The sequence below is a fragment of the Rhinolophus sinicus genome, linkage group LG13 (assembly GCF_036562045.2).
Source record: "Rhinolophus sinicus isolate RSC01 linkage group LG13, ASM3656204v1, whole genome shotgun sequence".
Classification (NCBI taxonomy): Eukaryota; Metazoa; Chordata; class Mammalia; order Chiroptera; family Rhinolophidae; genus Rhinolophus; species Rhinolophus sinicus.
Window position 1 is genome coordinate 32,511,342 of NC_133762.1, and position 21,935 is coordinate 32,533,276.

The following is a 21,935-nucleotide window of genomic DNA, read 5'->3' on the forward strand; positions in this document are numbered from 1 at the left end:
AGGCTGAATGTGGGATAATCAACTCTATCCACGTTCTATTTTGGGCTCCCCCTCTTCCAGGACTAGGACTGCCTGCCTACATACCTGCCTGATGGACTAAGTCTGTCTCAGGGACTCATTCTGGGGCCTGGGGGGTGGGGTGGGGTGGTGCTTCCCACTACAGTGTGCTCTCTTTGGGAAATCTCAGTTGCTTTGAATTAGTGATAGGCTCAGAAGTGAATGCCTCCCATTATTAGAATGCAGGCTTTAAAATTACCCCATTTCACGTTGCCAGTTTGACAGCATTAACCTGTCATCATGGTCGTGAAGGCGATAGACCTTTGAAAAGATAAAGCAGAAATGAACCAATATGGTCAAGGAGTGAAGGAAATGGACTTTGAAATCCCTTTCACGTCTGTAAGCCATGCCTCATCTGTTTTACCATCTATAAAATGGTAGCAAAACTTTGAACCTCTTTTTTTCACAATAAGTTGAATTGTAGTCAGTGATTTGCTGTGTAAAACAATTCACTGCGTAGAATACTCCGTCGGAATCTCCAGATTTGTGTAGTTAATATCAAGGTATTTTCAGTGAAGCTTATAGTCTTATGCACAAATAACATACCCTTACACCAGATACCAAAAGAACGGGTCTGGTATAAATGGCATTATTTTCAAACTTTGTTGAGCTATAACTGACAAATAAAAATGATACATATTTAAAGTGTATAATGTGATGATTTGATCCATGTACACACTGTGAAATGATTGCCATAATCAAGCTCATTACCACATCCATCACCTCACAGAGTTACCGTGGGTTTTTAGTCTTTTGTGTGGTGAGAACATACTATGTTCTCTCTTTGCAAATTTCAAGGATACAATACAGTATTATTAGCTATAGTCACTGTGTGGTACATTAAATCCCCAAAACTTACTCCCTTATAACTGAAAGTTTGTACCCTTTGACCCTGCCCTTGGCAACCATCATTCTACTCTCTGTTTCTATGAGTTCAGCTTTACTTAGAGTTTACATATCAGTGAGATCAGACATGTTTGTCTTTGTGTGTCTGGCTGGTTTCACTTAGCGTGATGTCCTTCAGTTTGTATTGCAAATGGAAGGATTTCCCTCTTTTATGACTGAACAATATTCCATTATCTATATCTATCTATATCATCTATTATGAAGAATAAAATCTATAAATATGTGCTTACCACAGAGTTTGGTATGGTGCTGGATCCACCAAATTAAAGAATCTATAAAAATTGGTAGTAAGATGATCATATCTATCTCTCCTACTGGACAGGGCCCCCGAGAAGGGATCCTTCTTACACTCAAATGACAGGATTGCTGTGATGAAAATCATGACCATGTTCTTAGCCTCAAAATTAGTCTTGAACACATTTAAATCATATCATAAAGAGAACAGTCTTTCTAATCAAAATGCAAATAATGAACTCCTGCCATAAATTTACACACACACACACACACACACACACACACACACACGAGTTAGTTTCCTACTGCTTATCTATTATCTATCTATCTATCTATCTATCTATCTATCTATCTATCTATCTATCTACCATCATCTATCTACCTATCTCCTTGTGTTGGTTTCCTACTGCTGCTGTCACAAATTTCCATAAACATAGGGGCTTGAAACAACATAATTTATCACCTTACAGTTCTTGAGTTCAGAAATCCAAAATGGATGTCACTGGGCTAAAATCAAGGTGTCAGCAGGGCTCCGTTCCTTTTTGGAGGCTCTAAGGGAGAATCCATTTATTTGCCTTTTCTAGCTTCTAGGAGTTGCCTGTATTTTTTGGCTCATAGCCTCTTACATAGTCAAAGCCAGCAGTGGCTGACGGAGTCTTTCTCATCACTCTGACACTGACATTTTTACCTCCCTCTTCCATATTAAAGACCCTTATGGTTCCATTGGACCTACCCCAATAATGCAGAATTAACTCCCCATTTCAAGGTCAGCTTATTAGCAACCTTAATTTTATCTGTAACCTTAATTCCCTTTTGCCATGTAACTTAACATATTCACAGGAAGTATTCACACCATCTTTGGGTGCCCATTATTCTATTTACCACAATCCCCATGCATAGACGAGGAAAAACTCAACATTGTAATGCTGGCAATCCTCCACAAATTCGTTTATAGGTTAAGTGTAATTTCAGTGACGATCCCAACAGGATTTTTTTTGTTTGTTTTTATTAAATTTATTGGGGTGACAATTGTTAGTAAAATTACATAGATTTCAGGTGTACAATTCTGTATTACATCATCTATAAATCCCATTGTGTGTTCATCACCCAGAGTCAGTTCTCCTTCCATCACCATATATTCAATCCCCCTTACCCTCATCTCCCACCCCCCACCCCCCACCCCCCTTACCCTCTGGCAACCAATAAACTATTGTCTGTGTCTATGAGTTTTTGTTTCTCATTTGTTTGTCTTGTTCTTTTGTTGTTTTTGGTTTATATACCACATATCAGTGAAATCACATGGTTCTCTGCTTTTTCTGTCTGACTTATTTCGCTCAGCATTACTCTCTCAAGATCCATCCATGTTGTCACAAATGTTCCTATATCATCTTTTCTTACCGCCGAATAGTATTCCATTGTGTATATATACCACAACTTCTTTATCCATTCATCTATCGAAGGACATTTTGGTTGTTTCCATGTCTTGGCCACCGTAAACAAAGCTGCAATGAACATTGGAGCACACGTGTCTTTATCTCTAAATGTTTTCATATTTTTTGGGTAGATACCCAAGAGAGGGATTGCTGGGTCATATGGCAATTCTATTCGTAATTTTTTGAGGAACCTCCACACTGCCTTCCATAATGGCTGCACCAGTCTGCATTCCCACCAACAGTGTATGAGGGTTCCTTTTTCTCCACAGCCTCTCCAACATTTGTTACTATTTGTCTTGTTGATGATAACCATTCTGACTGGGGTGAGGTGATATCTCATTGTGGTTTTGATTTGCATTTCTCTGATGATTAGTGATGTTGAGCATTTTTTCATATGTCTATTTGCCATTTGTATGTCCTCTTTGGAGAAATGTCTCTTCAAGTCCTCTGCCCATTTTTCAATTGGGTTGTTTGTTTTTTTGTTGTTGAGTTGCATGAGTTCCTTGTATATTCTGGATACTAGCACCTTATCGGAGGCACTGTTTGCAAAAATCTTCTCCCATTCAGTTGGTGGCCTCTTTATTTTGTCAATGGTTTCTTTTGCTGTGCAGAAGCTTTTAAGTTTCATATAGTCCCATTCGTTTATTTTAGCTTTTACTTCCATTGCCTTTGGAGTCAAGTTCATAAAATGCTCTTTGAACCCAAGGTCCATAAGTTTAGTACCTATGTTTTCTTCTATGCAGTTTATTGTGTCAGGTCTTATGCTTAAGTCTTTGATCCATTTTGAATTAACTTTGGTACATGGTGACAAATAGCAGTCCAGTTTCATTCTTTTGCACGTGGCTATCCAATTCTCCCAGCACCATTTATTGAAGAGGCTGTCTTTGCTCCATTGTATGTTTTTAGCTTCTTTGTCAAAAATTATCTGTCCATATTTATGTGGTTTTATTTCTGGGTTCTCAATTCTATTCCATTGGTCTATGTGTCTGTTTTTCTGCCAATACCATGCTGTTTTGATTATTGTAGCCCTCAACAGGATTTTTCGTTTGTTTGTTTTTTATTGAACTTGATAAACTGATCCTAAAATTTGTGTGGATGAGTAAAGACTCAAAAATAATAAAGTAAAATTTTAAGAAATATAATCATTGGATCCAACCTTACCAGACTTCAAGACTTATTAAGCTATTAGCAATTAAAACAATGTTTTTTTCTCGCATAGACATATTAGATAGATGTAACAAACAGGATCTCAAAATAGATCTACATATATAAAGATCAAATTGGATTTTGACAGAGGTACATTTATACCACTGAGAAAGAATGAGCTACTCAATGTATGGAGCTGGAACAATTGGCTAACTATAAGGAAAAATAGAAGTAAATTCTTGCTTCACTATAAAACTATAAATTCAAAGTACATCATGAACCCAATTATGAAATCAAATTTGAAAAGGAGCCATGTAGAAGAATATCTTTATGACTTTGAGGAAAGTAAAACCTCTCAACAGGACACAAAATATGGATAATTTTGACCTCAAAATTAAAAATACATATGGACAAAATACCATAAGCCAACTTGAAAGATCATTTACAAACTGGGAGAATTTTATATCAACCCATATACAGTCAACAAAACATAGACACCCAGAATACAAAAGAGTTTCCTAAAAATCTATAAGATAAATGAAACCTCATCAATAGAAAAATGGGCAAAAGAATAGGTAATTTACATATAAGAGGAAACCCAAATGGGCAATTAACATATGAAAAGCTCAATGTCATTGTAATCAATAATACCCAACAGAGAGTTGTCATTTCATAAGCACTACATTAGTAAAAATGACTTAGTCTGATTATACCAAGTGTTGGTGAAGATGTAGGGAATCTGGAAGGCTTCTGTACAAAAATTGATCTAACTACTTTTGAGAGCAAATTGGCAATAAATAGGTAGCAAGTAATGTCAAAGATGCACATACAATTTGACCCAGCAACTTTAGTTCAAGACACATTTTCTAGAGATGTTGTTGCATGTGTGCTGAGGAAGTATAAGGATATTCTGTACAGCACTTGCTTTTTAATGTCTGAGAAGTGGCAATATATCCTTTTTTAATGGTGGAATGGAGAAGTTGTGATTTGTATATATATATTGAAATTCTGTACAGCAGTTAAATACTATAATCTATCACATCTCACAATGTTGAGTGAAGAAAGGGAGTGGCAATAGATTATTGTATTAGTTTTACCACACTTAGTGGCTTAAAATAACACACAGACATTATCTGACAGTTTCTGTAGGTCAGAAGTCTGGGCACCACCTGGTTGGGTTCTCTGCTTCAGTATCTCACCCAACTGCATTCCAGGTGTCAGGAAGGGCTTTGGTCTCATCAGAGGCTCTACCACAGAAGGAGTCACTTCCAAGCCCCCTCCGGCTGTTACAAGAATTCATTTTCTTATGGCTGCAGAACTGAGGGCTTTAGTTTTTTGCAGGTCACTCTCAGTTCCTAGAGGTCACCCACAGTTCTCTGTCACATGGCTTCTCTAACACAGCCATTTACTTCATGGCAGATTGTTTCTTTGAAGCCAGCAAGGGAGAAAGAGACTAGCAAGATGGGGTTATACTCTTACGTAAACACGTAATCACATATTTCTCAGTATCTTTCCCTGATTCCTTGGGTTAGAAGGAAGTTGCAGGTCCCACTCACACTCAAAGGGAGAGGATTTACACACATGTATGAATACCAGGAAGTGATGACTATGGGAACCACTTTTAAGTCTGTTCTTTGCAATTTTGTATCATTTATGTAAGTGTTTCAAAACACAGAAGACAGAAAACAATTGGGTTGCATCTCCAGGAAATTATGATGAGGAGAAAAAAGCCAACCCCAAAAGGTTACATAATGTATGATTCCATTTCTATAACATTGTTATAATGACAGAATTATAGAAATGCAGAACAGATGAGTGGTTGCCAGGGGTCAGGGACAGAAGGAGACAGAGGTAGGTGTGAGTATAAAAAGAACAAGAAGGACACAGAGTTGTCCTGTAACTTAACTGTATTCATGTCAACACCTTGATTGTGATACTGTGCTACAGTTTTGCAGGATGTTAACATTGGGGGAAAGTGGAAATGGTACATGGTATCTCTCTGTAATATTTCTTAAAACTTCCTATACCCTACAGTTATCAAAAATAAAAAACTTTCATTAAGAGACAACAACAACAAAAAACAGAGAAAATTTTAAGTACCAAAAAATCCCCAGTATGAACTCTGAATGGTGAGCAGAAAACCATAAAACAAAAATAAATGGAGAAAAAAAAAATGACGAAGAGCTAGTTGACATAGAAAGCTAATTTGCAAAACAAGATAATTAAAATCATCATTGGAGGGAGTACAGATTAGAACTGTTCTGCAGAAAATCAACTCAGTAATTTGGAGACAGTTAACTTATTTTTAAGTTGAGAAATTCAAAATACAGAAGAAAAGAACAAATATTAAATAACTTAATTAAATGACTTAATTAAGCTTCTGTTTATGTGTTACCTTCCATAGAAAACCTGTGGCTATTGCTTGAGATGCATTATGTGATATATATATATATATATATATATATATATATATATATATATATATATATATATATATATATATAGAGAGAGAGAGAGAGAGAGAGAGAGAGAGACAAGAAAGTATACACATTTTAAGAAAGGAAAAGACTGTATCAAAATTGTAATACTCAATATATGTCAATAACAAAAGATGAATACAAGTCATGTGTGCACATTTTTTTTGGCACCCCCGGTATATATGATATACGTGTACATTCTTTTGTTACCTTTCAAAGAAGACATATGAATATCACTGTTTAAGGTAATATACAAAGTTATCAACAGTGATTTTCTTTGAATGGTAGTATTATTAGTGGTTTTAATTTTCTATTTTATGCTTTTGGATACACAATTTTCCACCATGAATATAAATTTTACATGAACACATGATTAAAATCAGTATAATTTTGTGCGTATTGTACATCTGGAATTCTGTAAAAATATACGCAACAAAAAACTGGAAGGAAATATTGTACACTAAATGTTAATGGTGGCTCTGCCTGGGGGATTGAGCCTTAGTTTCTTTTTCCTTTTTATTTTCTCCAAGTAACACTGTGTAGTCTCCAGATTTTATACAGTGATCAGATGTTCATTTTATAATCATATAGATAAATTTAAAATTAGTATATAAAATTTTATAGGTACTATATGATAACAAATGTAAAAATGTACACTGCAAATTGATGGGAAAGAACACAAAAATTCAGAGTATTATTGACTTTAAAAATTAATTCAGCTTTCATATACTTCCAAAATTTACATCATGAGCATATATTGTTTTGATAATGGAAATACCTCCAAAGAAAATGAAAGTGATTAATTAACTGATTTGGGTACAGGGAAAGATTTTTAAAGCACAAAACAATAAAAAATCATAATAGAAGAAGGAAATACTCAAAATGTCTATTAAAACATGAGAAAATATTTAACCTCCCTAAATGCAACTTCAAAAATTGATTGTTTTTGGACATGTAGATTCATTTCATTTTTTCCTGTTATATTTAAGTCAATTTTCAGATGACTAAACAACACTACATGTTCATAATGGAGTAATACGTATATGTTAAAATCCTATTTGAGAAAGTGTAGCAAGATCGGAAAATATACTATAATCCTCTGTGAAAAAGAAGAAAAACTACTGCATTTACAATTTGTCTTAAATTTACCTATGTGTATATTTTTATGAATGAAGAAAACAAACCAAAATATTTATAATAGTTATGTCTAAGGGTTGGGATTTCAGAAGACTTTTATTTTCTCTTTTAATGCCTGTATTTTTCCACGTTTTCTAAAACCAAACTAGAAAAAGTTACGTGCTATAATAAATGTAATAGAACTATATCAAGGGCCAACACGGAAGTTTAAAAGGCTCGGTGCTTGGCAGTGGTGAATTTCCAACAACATTGGGTTCTCTAGAAAGTCTCACACTATTTATTTATTCATTATTTATTGGATGCCTACTCTCTGTCAAGGACTGTTGTAAGAGTTTGGAATTTTGTAGTGAACCAGGCTAAGACCTTGACTCTATGCAGCTTACATGTAAAGATGGAACCTGGAACCTGGAAGACCATCTGCTCCAAGCCCCACTTACATTATTTTGCTAGGGCTGCCATAACAAAATACCACGGGCTTGGTGGATGGCTTATTTTCTCACAGTTCTGAAGGCTGGAAGTCCAAGAGTAGACTTGGAGGTCTTGTTTTGGAGGGACACAATTTAGCCTGGAACACAATTCTATCTTTAGTGACCCCTCATTCAAACTGTCCAGTGTCCATTTGAATATCTCCAGTGATAAGGAACACACTACCTCACCATCTATCAGTGGATAGAGTTCAAATGACTCTAACTGGAAGGTTATAGGACCCAGACTTCCTGACCAGCCAGCTGAAATACCGGCACCCTGAGTAGCTGCTTGATTCTGCCACTCCCTTGACTGGGGGAGACTCTGCAGTTGGAGAGTGAAGGGTCAACTGTGGCTTATCCTCCACATCCTGCAGCCACAGAGTGACACAGTCTCAGAAATTTCCAGCAGAACGTGACTGAGCTCTTCGCCCTCCTCTCTTCCATTTATAAAAGGGAGCCTGCAACATTTTTGTTCTGTTTTGTTTTTAAAAAGGATGCCTTACTATTACCTTGCCTCCTCTCCCCCGCTTAATTTTAACCGACCAAACTGAAAACTTAACTTTCCGGACCTTTCACAGATGGAATTACCAAGGCAGATTTCCTGAATCTGACCAACTCAAAAGAACCAGCTCACTCCTCTCTCTGGCAGCCAGCTTTTTAATCCTGGGTCACATGTCACTTCTAATTGTGGGCATGATGTTTGAGTTCCCCTCGGGCCTAAATTCCACCCAAGTAAATCCTGTCCTTCAGCAGCTGCAGAAATGTGTCAGGGAGAGAGTGATGTTCTGGCACATCACTTCTGCAGAAGGGAGCAGCTGAGCCCAGCGTGGACCCCAAGAGTCTGTCATCTCGAATGGACTTTTTATCGATGCTGACGTGGCTTCTCTCTGCCAGACACTAAAGGACAGAGACCACTGGGTACAGGAGCCCTAGTGATGGGGACATTCTTCCGACTTCTAACCAAATGGGCAGTGTTTTCAGGGGAGAAAGTGCTGGAATGGCTGGAGTGATGAAACATAACCTGAGGAGAATTCTCACCAGTTATACCCAGTTTGGCCAAATGGTATTTGGGGGGGGGGGGGGTCTCATTAGAGAAGGGCCAATTCCCCCAGAAAGACTTAGAGGTCATTTACTCACTCTGAGAAAAGTTCTCAAATATCCTCAGAGAATGTCCGATTTCTTTCAAGTGTGAAGCTCTCTGAAAGTTATGTGAACCAGACATTTCTTTTTACCGCAATATGTTGTTATAAAAAATTACAAACATATAGCAAATGGAAATAATTTTACAGTGGACACCTGTATACTCACCACCTGGATTCTAACATTAACATTTTACTATACGTGCTTTATTTTATATTTAGGGTTCGCTCTATCCAGCCACCAATCCATTGTATTACTTGGATGCCTTTTGGAGCAAATTGCAGATAACACTACACTTCCCCTAAATACTTGTGCATGTAACCAGAGTTCACTATTTATGTACAGTTTTCTTCTTAAGAGGTAAACTTTACTTGCTACGAAACACAAACATCTCAAGCGTACGTTTGTTGAGTTTTGACAAAGGCATACAGCCAGGCAACCGAAATAACTGTCAAGATACAGTATCATCATCCAGAAAATTCTCTCATGCCTCTTCCTAGTCAATTCCCACCCTCTTCCTGACAAATTCTGTTCTTATGTTTTTCAGCCTTAAGTTAGTTTTGTCTGTTTACATCTTCACGAAAAGGGAATCATATATTATATACTCTTTTGTGTGTTTTCTATTATTCAGCATAATATTTTTGAAGCTAATTCCTATTGTGTGTATCAGCAGTTTATTCCTTTATTTTGTTAAGTGGAATCCCATTGGCTTAATATATACCACAGTTTGTTTATCCATTTATCCATTCTCCTATTGTGACATATTGGTGTTTTCCCGTTTTTTCCTAATATGAATAAGGTGACAATGAGTATTCTTACACAGGTGTAAGAGCTAATTCGTATGTCTCCATAAACACAGTTTTAAATTTTCAACTGTATCACCCATCCATCTACCCATCCTCTCTACCACCCATTCAAACGCATGCTGTGTGCTTACTGCACGCCAGGCAATGTTGTATCACCGGGAATACAGTACAAAGTTAAAAGATACGTTCTCTGTCCTTTACAGAATCTAGTGAGTAAACAACACAGATAGACAATTACAGATATGCAAAATTAGGATGAAAATGGAAGCTTTCTGAGAAAAGACACAAGCACGGGACCGTGTCTCCAACAACCGTTGGTGGCAGTTTTAGTAATGGTGTTACAGTGCTGTTGCTTCCCTCAGTAAGAACCAAAGACTTCGCTATAGAACTCAGTTCAGTGGAGGTCATTTTGCAAGGAGCCTTATTGAGTTAATTTACTCCTTATAGCCTACTTCCCTAGAGCTTATCATCTCTATTTGCATACCTCCTGCAGGTCTGTCTCCAGCCTTGATCTCTCGTGACTTGAGACTTTCAAAGGGAGGTTATTATTCTACCGTAAATTATTCTACCCTAAGAGGTTATTTTGTCCTAAAGTTTATAGATTTCTTCTGAAAAGCTCTGTGGAGCTGACTCATAGAATCAGCCAGGCTTTCTTCTCAAGTGCAACAGTTCCAGAATGTATTAACTCTGAGATGCAACGCTGGGTTCCTTTTGAGTCATTGGTAGTGTTGCCAGATAAAATACAGGACACCCAATTAAATCTAAATTTCAAATAAACAACAAAATATTTTTAATGTGTCCCAAATATTGCATGGAACATACGTATATCCCAAATATTGGATGCGATATATGTATATCATATCCAAAAAGTGATTAGTTGTTTATCTGAAATTCAAATTTAACTGAGTAACCTGTACTTTTATTTGCTAAATCTGGCAACTTTCGTCACTGGAGAAAGAGGCTTTCTGGCCAAGAGAATTTTACTCATGATGGAAGCCAAACCCATAAAATACCAAAACTTTAAAAAAATGGCCTGGAAGGAAATTTTAATGCATAATACATTTCTTAGTCTTCTAAATTAGAATACGCGGATATATGACAAAACTTTCGTGATAATTTGAGGTCGTTAATATGAATATTAATTATTGTAACATGTGATGTATTCAGAGCTACTGAAGAATATCCAGGGCTGCCTGCCTTTCTAGTGAATGCCACCAGGTGTCGGTGATTTTAGGATTTTAAATTTGGTTTGTGTTATTATTATTTTGTTTTTTCCCTCATTATCTAGCTATCAATAAAACCCCTTTGTGGCAATTGCTATTTATTTTTCCCAGAGTCTAGAAACACTAAACTTTTCTTCTGCCCAATCTGATGTCAGTAAAGAATAAGATACTAAATCTTGCTAGCAATTTGTAGAAACGAAAATTATAGGCTAATGTGGAAAAAGGTATTGAGTTTGTGATAATTATTTAACATTCCAGAGATTTTTAAAAACTAATTTCTCATTTTAATTTTATTTTCTCAAGCATCGATTCACTCACTCATTAAAATAATAAATAGCATTATCTAATAGATGTTTATGCAGAACTCTACAGCTTCAGTTATTTTATGAAATAATATTTATAACGAGTCTTTAGAAACATGTGTCTTTAAAGGGCTGGAGGGTGATTAAAAACTGAATGTTGTTATCTAAATGTTATGTCTTCCAAGTAGTTTATTCATTCAATTTACATAATTGCACGAATCCCTTAAATGCATTCCCACCTGCCCTCCTGTTAGCATGCTAAGCGCTGTTATTTAAATGAGGAAAGCAGGGTTTCCTATCACCTAGACCTTTCTTCAGATGGTCTCAGGATACACTTTGAGTCTTAACCTCTTCTGCACAGTTAGTTTTAATTTCCACCTTTCAACCAAACAGAAAGAAAAACAAATCTTTTAGCAACATATTTCATGGGGAGCACTCAGCTTTCAGCAGGAAGTTGACCCTGATCCTTAGGCAGACTTCTGTTTCTTCCTCTGGGAATCTTTGTGCTGAAGATTCTAAGTCCTCAGGACATTTGCCAGGGCACAAAGAAATATCACTGCTGGCAGATATTCATAGAAGTTGGGGTTAAAATTCCTATAACAAAATTTTTCAAAGTTTATCCACCAGCTTATCCAAAGGATGTAGCCTGCGGTAAACATCCGCCAAAGTCCATCACCAGCAAAGATGCTGCTTCCTGTGAAAGAAATGTCCTCCCCATGTCAGTGGTAATGCTGATTTGCAGGTGAGTCAGGGGAGACCCAGCATTACATTAGCCTGTCCCACATGGTCAGTCGAACTCCATCAGCCTGGACCATCGCCTACTCTTGACCTGGATTCCTGACTTGAGTCGGTTCTGAGCAGTGTTCTACTAGCACAAAACTGTACCAGTGGTTCCGAGCTGCAATGTGTATCCCAATCACCTGGAGAGCTTTGCAAATGTAGGTTCCTGGACCTCACACTAGAACCACGAAGCCAGTTGCCCTGACATATTGAACCATGCTCCAAGAACACTCTGCTGCACCTAAGTTCCTTGAGGACGGGAACCGTGTTGGTTTTGCTCACTGCTTATTTCCTGCACTAGCCTATGGCCTGGCTTCTGGTAGGCCCTCATTAAATGTTCCATCAATGAAGAAATTAAGACAGACTGAAAAATGGCGGGTGGCACAATGGCTCCAGTGGGTAGTTTAAGGAGAACTCTTAGGTGAAGGAATTCATATTAACATGACAGATTAATTAAAGACAATTTCTTTGAGGTTGTATTTATGGTTTTTTTTGAATTGTCAATAAATATTATTGTTTTTTTTAAGAAAGTATGAGAGTACTACACCAGGATGTAAAGTATAGTTCCATTGTGATATGGTATTATCCTTCCTTCTTCCCTCCATCTCTAACTTTCCCTCCCTTTTTCCATTTATCTTTATGTGGAAAGAGAGGTCTAGGAAAATGTTCACTCAATGCTCAATTTTTTAAGTGTTGAAAATGAAAATTTTTTTTTTTTTTTTTGGTAAATATATTATCAAAAGAAATTAAAATCAATAATCATTTAAACTTAAAAAAATATGCTCTCTGACAGATTGTTTGGGATTAGAGTCAGTTAACAGCTCTGATGTCAAAGCCTGCTAACAATGGCTGAGAAGACAGAGTGTAGACATCAGGGCTGGTTGCCATGGCCTATAACTCATTGAGTTCTCTGGTGATGGCCTTCAACCCACATCTCAGACCGTGCCTCCATGGGTCTTCAAAGTTCCCTTCTCTGAGCCCAACATCTTAGATCTTCTTGGAAACTATCTGAACCCTTGACTCATGGACTAGGCACTTCAGAGCCTCCAGGTACCCACGAAGGTGGGCTGTTGGCATGGGGTTCAGGGCAGTGGTGAAAGCTCTTTCACTGAAGGGTGGCACCCAGACCCACTTGAAGGTCATTAGGCCTCTGGCACTGAGGTCTGTCTGGACAAGTGAAAAGAAAAGGAAAGAAAGAACAGCTTGTGTTTTGAAATAGGCCAAACTGTCCTTTGTGGGAGTTTCTCTGGGGACTTGTTCTTTTGTGCAGGGACTGGAGGCCATGTCTACATACTCTTTAGGAGAAAAATGGCTTCAGTGGGATGTCTCAGCTTGTATCCCAGCTGACCTCCGGACCAACTGTTCACTGTACTCTTTGCAACCCTCTTTCACAAAATCGCAAGCTCTGCCTTTAGTTTTCCTGACTGGTGTACGAATATATTTTTCTTGAAAGGCACTGTTCTGCCTATGACTTCTATGGAGTGACAACTTTATCTTCCAAAGCTAGATCCCCACTCCTTTCCCATGAAATGTCTTTTTCCCTTTCTTCTGGATAAATCCTATGCTGGCACAACTAGTATTATGAATTAACCAAACTCACTTTTCTACTCCTCTGGGTACACAGGAGAACTACATTTCCCAGCTTCCTTTGTATTTAACTGGAACCATGGGACCACTTCTGGATAGTGTAATGTGACTAGCAGTGATGTAAGGAGATTTTTTTGCTGGCCCCTAAAGGCTGTTGAGAGGTTTATATTCTGTATCTTCATTGTGAAGATGAAGAGCATCCAGTGGAAACCCAGAAGAATTCTGAGGTCATAGGGAAGAGTAGAACCAATTAAATGGAGTAGCCTGGGATCCTAGGGCCCTGTGCAAAGAAGAGCTACCCAGGAAAGCTGCCTGACTAGAAGATCTGAATTGGACTTTACATAAGTAAGAAATAAATGTTTACTCTGTTTATCCATTTAGAGTTAAAAAATTTTGTTTCTGTAGCATAATATTGCCAACTCTATCTGCTCATAACACACCTACTCATACTTCAAAACCCACTTAACACATTCCCATCTCTCTCTAGCTCTCCTGAGCACCACAGGTGAGATTAATTCCGATTCACGCCTCATTCAGAAATCTTCTTATCATAGTGTATTATAAAATATTTCCCACATCCCTTCCTCTCCCATTAGACAGAAGAATTTCAAGAGCAGACCTTTGTCTTATTCATCTTTGTCAACTTAATGTTGATCGCCGTATCTAGGACATTCTAGGATCTTCCGGGAAATGGTGGAACCTGTATTGAACCAAGGTCTGTTTGACCGAAGTGTGTGGTCATACACATTTTGCATCTCAGACTGAGCTAAAGAGAAAGACCCAAGCTTCAGTGGCCCTGAGGTGCAGGTCTAAGTCTCAACAGTCCATTTTGTTTAATAAGCATGTTGTAGGGCCTCAGAGAAGCATGTATATTTTCTTCTTCCTGCAACATCCCATGGACATGGCTATAGACGGTTGGCCCAAGATGGTGGGCCCAAGATGGTCAATGATGGGGACGGGTCATTAGATGGCATGGCTCAGCTTTCCAGAGAAGATGGTAAGAGCCAGTCAGCAAGGATGCTGACCTCCCTGGATGCCGAGGTAGGGGAGTGACTGTGATTCCCAATTTCTGTGCCATGAGGGGGCATCAAGCAGTCAGGGCAGAGTCCCTGCCCAGATATTTTCTGTTCAAGAACAAAATACTTTTTAAAACAGACCAGAGGTGAAGAAACCCCAATGTCCAGCTGAAAAGCAAGGCGAGAGCCCATGGCAGTGGCCTGGGAGGACCCCTTTGATGCTGTTGCCTATATTCACTTTTCTGGGAAGTGCATTGCATGCCTTGGTGGGGGTGGAGAACTCCAAAGTACAAATGTGCACCGTCAGCAGTTGCCAAGATGTGCTTTTCTCTCTTTTTACTGTAAATCAAGGAAAGTCAATGCATTTAGAAACTAGAGTGGTTTTCTTCAGATGTTCAAGTTACATTTTTACTTCCTCAGTTCAACTCTCACACACCTCATCCTAATTGGTCAAGAACTTGTGAAAAAAAAATGGATAAATGAATCATTTATCTAGAACTTGGACTGGCTGTAAACAGGTCAAAGGCCATTGTAACTTCTGACAACCCAGAAAGATTGGGCAGTAGTGGAATGCAGTCCTGGCTGTGAGGTTCCCAAGGGCAAAGACTTGTTCAACGGTGCACAGAGAGTGTGGGCACCAATGAATATTTGCAATAAAGCCTGTAAGCTCAGTCCCTGAACTGCACTATGCATCGTCATGCAATGTCTTCCTTGTGTTTTAGGAAAAAGGTGAAGCGAGTCAGTTTACAGGGTACCTACTATGTGCTAGTTACTATTCATTCTTTTAACAACTGTTTACTAAGTGCTTACCATAACCTGGCACCAAGTTGCATGTGGTTCCTGAGCATAAAGAGCTCACATTATTCAATTCAGTCCAATTTTCTTTAGAAAGTTATTCCGAGAAAATTGAGTTTACTTCATGTTTTAAATGGCCCCCTTTGTAAATTAAAATTTATTGATGTGACAATGGTTAGTAAAATTACATAGGTTTCAAGTGTACAATTGTGTAATGCATCCTCTATATATTGCATTGTGTGTTCACCACCCAGAATCAGTTCTCCTTCCATCAACATATATTAAATGGCCTTTTAATACACAGAGGTTATCAATCTAAATCACTAGAATTTGGACCAAATACCTTTGCTCTAGAGATGGCCAGAGAGGGCGATTGCAAGGTAGAAGAGGGAACCAATGATATTCCTGCCAAGAAGGGGAATTAGGTTTAGCTAACAGGTGTAGGTGGGGTCTGAGAATCCCAGGGGACTAGGGAGAGGACACAATTTGAGTCATCCTTCAGCTACTGTGTTTTCTGAAGAGTATTCTGCAGGACACCAGCCAGCAAGATGCTCAAAGTAAAAGTGTGCTGTGGTCAAACATGTTTGGATAACTTTGTATGTCCTACCATGGACATTTATAAGAACCCTCATGGGACATAATGAGGACACTAGAAACTTTTACAGGAAAGAAAAAGAATCATCTTCCCCATTCCCATCCCCCTAACCCCAAGCATCCCAGACTTATTCTACAATATATTATTTTGTTACTTAATACTTACATTCTATTAATCTGGTATTTTTCTCATCATGTTTTATAAAACACTGAAGCAGTTTAACTTGGAATGTCAATGTATCCAACAGGAGTTTTCTTTCAATAGTCAAATAAGTATTTCATAATTATTTGTATTAATGTTCAGATTTACTTGGGACTATAAATCATTCATGGTGGATATTTTGTGATTAACTCTCAAATATATTATGTTGTGTTATGTTACATTATAAATATATTATATGTACTGTGTCAGGTCATATGATCATATGTGTAATGGGTGAAAATATGTATCATGTTAGTAGCTGCTGCCAGCATTCTGCTTAGGAAACAAAGGGGATCTGGAGAAGACTTTGGAGAGAAGAAGAAACCCAAATGTATAGCATATCAGGCACCATGGGCATCAAAGAAAGAGAGAGACCAATAATCTTATTTGGGAAGAGAGAACAAGGAAAGAAATATGTTCCATGATAAGGCAGGAGCCTGGTGTTCAAGCTTTAGAATTTCAGTACTTTTTAGGCGCTTGACTAGTTCAAAGTCAACTTCAAGCTGTTTGTGTTGCCATAATGTAAATCTCTGCTCCTTCCCAAAATTAGTATCAAGGGCTTTTATACACTCACACACTGCATGAATGTTTCATTAGATGGGAATTTAGAAGAGTTATGCGAGTCGATGCAGAACGAATGGGGTGAAACACTAATGGGGCAAGGTGGCCCAAACTGAAGTGTTCAGGGGAAGTGGGAGACCAGAGGTCTCTAGGGAACTTGTGGGATCTTTACAAAGCTCTGGATGTGCAATGCAGGTTTGATGGATTTTTATCTACCTCTTATGAAGCAGGAAAATGTAAACCCACATCTGGATATGTAAAGTGATGGGTAGAGATAGAGATAGAACTGGAGCGAGGCATAGAGATAGAGGTCTTTACAGCATCTTCAGATTTTAATTTTCAATTATAAATGTTTTGTAGCCTGGAAAACTTGTAAAAAGTGATCTGCTCTGATACCCATGTGCAGGTCAGCAGTAGAAGAGGAAGCAGTAGGCTTTGGAAAGCAAACTGTACAAATCCCAGCAGCTGGTTGCAAGTCTACGGCCAGAACGAAGGGAGAGGGAGAACCAGGCTTACCTGTCTTCTCTAGTCTTGAAATACCTTGGGGCTTGGGTATAACACTGAAGTCCTATTCTGGGACCAGGAAGCCAAGTGTTCACCAACAGGTTGGGGAGAATTGTCTCAACGTCACTGAGAGAGGAGACATCAGGGGCTGAAGTTCAGTGTGGAGGGGCTTCAAAGAGTCAAGCAATGCTCTTAGGTTCTATAAAACAAGGTCTGCTGTCTGGAATGGAGGAGGTGACCGTCCTTTTATTCTCTGGGCTGGCTAGCCCACCTCCTTTCTGGATTTGTGCTTTTTTCTGGGGTTTGGCCACCAGCAGTTCCCAGAATGACCTTTGTGAATTGAAAATCTGATCATGTCAGTTCAGACTTTAAAACCATCCAGTGACTTTGCAGGCACTGAGAATAAATCATGCCCTCTTCCTCCTACCTTACAGAGCCCCTCGTGCCCTTTCCTTCAGTTCTTTTCGGTGTGCCATTCTGTCAGCCTGAAACCTTCTCCCTCTCCTACTTCCTCTCATGGCCCAGTTGACTTCTATACATCTACTATATCTCAGATCAGATGTCACTTCTTCAGTTAAGCTTTCCTTGCCCTCCAAGGTCAAGTTGTGCTATTTATTCTCATTCCACCCTGCCTCTTTCCTTCCTGGTATTTAATTCCGGCAGGGGACTCTAACCTGCAGGGGCATAGGATCTGAAAAATCCAGGAAGGAGCCCTTCAGCCTGAAGAAGGAGGGGTGGAGGTTTAAGCAACACCTACCTCGGTGGCTTCTCTCCCCTTGTTGGGAGCTCAGCATATTGGAGTGAAACCAAGGGTATTATCAGTCTCAGGGGTTGAGTGGAGTATTATCTAATCTTCAGCCAGCGGTCTTTAAACTGAAGTGCACAGACCTCTGAACATTTATAAATATTTTTCCAAGAGATACATAGAGAAATTTGGTTTTGGATCATCAGCTTCCATATAAACTCTTTTCTAATATTGGTCTAACTGAGTTGGCCTTGGATTTGTCCTTTTTATTTCATATTCTCCCATTCCCCATGAAAAATAAAAAAGAATATACCTTTCACCCACTGGAGATCTTATTACAGTGCATTATACTAACGTGAAAAACTTCCAGGGCACCAAACAAAGGGATAATTCAAAACATTACAAATATTTTTTGATGCTAGGTCACTGTGTGATTTTTGTTACGTAACTGAATTGGAGTAACAGTTTGAGTAACAATGGTTAGAAAAGAAGCTTCCATTTCTATGTAGTTGTTTTTGTGAACACATTTTCTAAACGTTTAATGCCTATAAAAACAAATAAATAAAAAAGGAATAGAACTGATACTGAGTCCTCTTTCTTTCATGTTATTAGTCATAATCATCCTCAGGAACATAAGCAGCCTCGTGGATCCATCTCATGAAAAGATGCATTTTTAATACAATTGTATTATTTCTGGTTAATAAATATTTATCAAAATTTTAATGTATCCATCTTGTTCTAATCCATGGCTTAGTAATAATAAAAATATCTCCACATAGAAGAAATTCTTTTTAATACTTAGAACGATATAGCCCTAGGAATTACAAACAAAATTAAAAAGTCAATTTCCGTACATATTTCTGTAGCAGACAAATATGATCAATAAAAGATTTTAAAACATCAAAGTATATCACACGAGCTTAAAATTCCATGTGTGTGTGTGTTGGGGGTGTTGGGGACGGGAGTGAAATGAAACTATTAGTTTATGGAGAAAAAGAAATACATAAATTATCTGACTGTTACACAAGAGTTTCTTCCTTCTTTTCCACGAATGAAGATGGTTACGAAATTACTATGATTTCTTTTTTTTTTAGAGTCTCTGGACTACGTTTTAAAGAGTGTTTTGCAGTTTTGTTTTAAAATGTCAATATTTACAGAATGCCAGAAATGATGTCCTTTGCAAGGGAGACCAACATTTTCAATGTTCTTTCGGTGAGTAACCAGGCAAAAAATTGAAAGATGACTGCTCCCAGCAAACTGGAGAGTTAGCCCAGCTCTGTTTCTTGGTGAGGATGTTGCTCACCCTCTTACCCAGCATGCCGTTCTTGTCAATTGCTCCAGCTCTGGAGCACACTCTCATTGGAGAATCTTTCTTCAGGAGTGAGTCCTCGAGTCCTTCTTTATGGAACATTTTCCTGCCTTGCCTGGCCAGACCTGATGAGGTTCTCCTGGTAAACCCTCCCCGATACCCTATGCTGCTTTCTCAGACCATGTATTATGTTTCATAATTATGAATTACAAAAGGACCGGACCCAAATCCAGATGTGCCACTGGACTGTAAGCTCTGTGAGGACAGGGCCTTGCCTCCTTGTGCTTGTCCTTTTGTCTCTAGCTCATAACACAGGGCTTAGAGCTTCATAGAAGCTTTGCAATTATTGAATACATGGATGAACTAAACAAAAAGAAAGCCTTTAAAATGCAAGTCTTCTGAGAATAGCAACACTTTTGGGTTATTTGTGTGTATGTGCCATTCATTTGTTTCCTTATTTTCAAGATGAACTGGAAAGATGAACTGTGCATTTACTACGGGCCTATGTACTTGGCTCTGTCACTTGCCCATGGTGGACAGGAAAGAGTTTAAGGATTTACTCAATGGGACTGGGAACAATAATGGCTCTCCCTGGCAAGCAGACTTTTGATGTCACTTTAGCTACAGTGGAGTTGTCTTGTAAGACCAAGGGACACCTCTGGAAAGACAGTGTGTGGTTCTGGGGACCTGGGATGAGGAAATTCTCCCCTGTACACCTGCCCAGGAAACCTTCCTCCTGAATCCAGCACGTCTACGGCTCACTCTTTCCATAGTAACAGACTCTGGGACTGGGAGAAGAGATCTGGAACTGTTTCAAATTGTGCAAATATAAAAGACACAAAAAGTGCAAATAATAAAATGGAATAAAGACACACCGAGGGATGGAAGCTTCTGCCCTTCAATGCAACACTCTCTAGATCTTAGTGGAGAGAAGCTGAATAAACCAGAGAGCTCTTTTGAGCACTGATATGCAGCAGGTCAGCTCGGGGCTCTCCAGACAGAGAAAATGAATGTAAGACAAAACCACTCAAAAAAAAGATGAAGTGCTAGTGGCCTGAAGACAAGCATCTGAGCATGACTCAGTGAAACTGGGGCTTGAACCATGACTCTGCAATTTCCAGCTGTGTAACTTGGGCAAATGACAATTTCTCTGAGTTTCAGCTTCCTCGTTAGTAAAATGGGATTTTGCAATACTCCTTAAATAAAAGAATGATTATAAAAGTGTTAGCAACATAAGAGGCTGTCCAGTAAATGCTGAAGCTGTTGAAAGACAGAGATTTCTGGAATACAGCTCGTGCCTGGATACCCGTGATTAGAGTTCGGAGTGTTGGCTAAACAAGATGACCCTTGGATCCAAGCATGCCACCAGCATGATGGCTCTTACAAGCTGCCTGCGGCCGTGTTCACTGCCAGGTAAAGCAATGCCATTTTCATTGCACACCAATCACTCTCCAGTCAAGCCAGAAACAAAAGATGGAAGGTTAAACCACCTTAATTCTCTCCTATTTCATCCACTGTGTGTGTGTCTTCACACACACGTTTACACGAGTCCCACCATGATTCTGGGGAGAGCATTCTCAGAGATCCATGAACTCCACAATAGATTTTCAGCTACCCCTGGCATGTCCCAGTAAGGCTTACATTCATTCATTCATTTCGTAAATCCAACATATTAATTAGGTTTCCCCTGTAGGTCAGACACTCTGTTAAGGGTGGGAATGGGACAGACAAAGGCGTGGAACTTGCATTCTAGTCGGAGGGAACAAAAGCAGACAAATAACTTAGATAAATCCGAGGAAATAATGTGGGTGATGGAATAGGGAAGTAAACGGGGGTGGGCAGAGCTCTGTAAATTCAAGGGATCAGGGAAGACAGTCTGGGATGAAGTGTGCACAGCACTCTTGTCGAAACCCTTGGGGAGGGGATTGTGGCACAAGCTGGATGAGGCCAGTGACCGCCCCCCCCCCCAGGTTCAGAACTTGACTGTGACAGTGTGTCTTGCTGTACGGATATTAAATTATAGGATTAAAACTATAAAATGAGAGAGAAGAGTGAGAGGATAAGAAAGACAAATCAAAGTTGTCATAGACGGCCGAGCATTTGAGGAGCGTTAGGCCTAAGACGAGAGCTTTGGCTCCTGTGGAAAAGGCAAGAAAAGGGGAGACACAGAGAGAAATTGAACTAATATTTGTTTAGTACCAGATACTGTGCTGAATCCTTGACATGTGTTGCTTGACTGAAATCCTTTTAAAAACAAACAAACAAACAAACAAACAAATCCCCATAACATATCACCATGTTTATTTCACAGATGGAGAAACTGAGGTTCAGGTAATTGAAATAATTTTTTCCCCCCGGTCATCCTGCTGTGGAGGGTGGGATTCAAACCTAGGGTTTCTTGTCTCTAAAAGGCATGTTCTGTCCATGATGTCACATCAGAGGATGAGCGTCTGAGTATTTTGTTTGGGGTATGTAACTGTATGTAAGATTTCATGGGGTCAAGAATGGAGAGGG

At 38.8% G+C, this 21,935-nt stretch overlaps 1 long non-coding RNA gene across 9 annotated transcripts in view; it reads left to right on the forward strand.

The window, feature by feature from the left end:
• Positions 1 to 21,935, forward strand: part of LOC109456686 (uncharacterized) — a 97,949-nt gene that overhangs the window by 39,223 nt on the left and 36,791 nt on the right. For 8 of the 9 annotated variants that reach the window (XR_012491189.1, XR_012491190.1, XR_012491192.1 and 5 more), the window contains one exon: positions 19,207 to 20,834. This is a non-coding gene — a long non-coding RNA (uncharacterized LOC109456686). The remainder of the gene's footprint in view (positions 1 to 19,206; positions 20,835 to 21,935) is intronic. The other variant, XR_012491194.1, reaches the window with a different exon arrangement.